Raw genomic sequence first — 1,238 nt, forward strand, 5'->3', positions numbered from 1 at the left:
GGCCAGGGACAGCGCTGCCCGCAGCGAGAGCGCCCCGGGGACCCGCATCCAGGCAGGCCGACGGACGGACGGACGGACGGACGGACGGACGGAGCTGCAGAGTTCCGATGCTGCGGAGGAGAGCGTGCGCAGGTGAGTGTGAAGCAGGAGGTAGTAAGCCTTCTGTCACGCCTGTGAGAGTGGCATCATGTCCTGCACCAGACTTCAAGCCTTAGCTCAAAAGCATGAAATGGAAACGTAAACTTTGTTTATTTATTTAATTTTAAAGAAAAGTGTTAATTTGATTAATTGATGCAGAGATTTGTGTACTTACAATTAAATTGGCTTCAGGGCCAACAAATCTGAACAGAAGTGGGCCTGAGGGGACTTGTTGCGCTCCTGTTCACTCACACTTAAATTTACTAGCTTGATCCATGTGTCTCTTCACACATGGTGCCTGTGGTTTAAGCATGAGGCTATCAAACAAACCATGTATAAAAAAAATGCTAACAAATAAGTACAAGGAGTGAAAGGGAATAATTTTCCAGTGATTCCTGGTACTTCCCATAAATTTACCTTGGTTCTAGAAATATGACATCTTTTGCAAAAGTCCTGCATTGTAATCCAGGCCATAGTCTGCCTAAGAATGTAGAAGATACAGTAATAATCAGTGTCTTTCTGTAATGCAAGGTCCCCTCACTTGCCAAGAGGAAAAGCCTAAAGAAGATAAGGGAAAATGGTGTGAACATTACTTTAGATCTCTGAAGAAATGATGTTGGTACCTGTTGACCTACCTGTTTTAACTATACTTTGTTTTCCAGATTCGTGGTTGCTGCATTCAAAGCAAATAGTTAAAGAATTGTTGTATTTAACGTCTGTAATTTTCATTTTTTACTACTGAGTAAAACTACATCTGCAGTTTCAGATGTTAGAAATTTTGGAATAGCATAACTGTGTGTCTTCAGTTAGCACAGTCTTTGGTTTTTTCCCTCTGGTATTTTTCATGTTGTTTTCTTTGAGTATGCATGCTGAAACCATCAGATTAGAAAAATACATGTTGCAAATGAAAATGGGACTGTCGGGATGTTCAATCAGCAAGGGTAATCATTGTAAACAAGTAGTGAATGGCTCGAGGGAAGAACACGTCAGCTTTAAAAAATTGTACCTCATCCTTCCATATCAGCGTGTGTCAGCTTTGCCTTCTGTGTATCCCAGCCTTTGTCATCCAATTTGCACCGAAGCTCAGTCATTTCGGTTCA

The 1,238-nt window shown here is 41.9% G+C and overlaps 1 protein-coding gene across 3 annotated transcripts in view; it reads left to right on the forward strand.

The window, feature by feature from the left end:
• Positions 1 to 1,238, forward strand: part of CNGA3 (cyclic nucleotide gated channel subunit alpha 3) — a 30,561-nt gene continuing 29,323 nt past the window's right edge. For all 3 annotated transcript variants that reach the window (XM_005420012.2, XM_031056207.1, XM_031056208.1), the window contains exon 1: positions 1 to 132. The gene's annotated coding sequence lies outside the window, so the exon portion shown is untranslated. The remainder of the gene's footprint in view (positions 133 to 1,238) is intronic.

The sequence above is a fragment of the Geospiza fortis genome, unplaced genomic scaffold (genome assembly GCF_000277835.1).
Source record: "Geospiza fortis unplaced genomic scaffold, GeoFor_1.0 scaffold192, whole genome shotgun sequence".
Classification (NCBI taxonomy): domain Eukaryota; kingdom Metazoa; phylum Chordata; class Aves; order Passeriformes; family Thraupidae; genus Geospiza; species Geospiza fortis.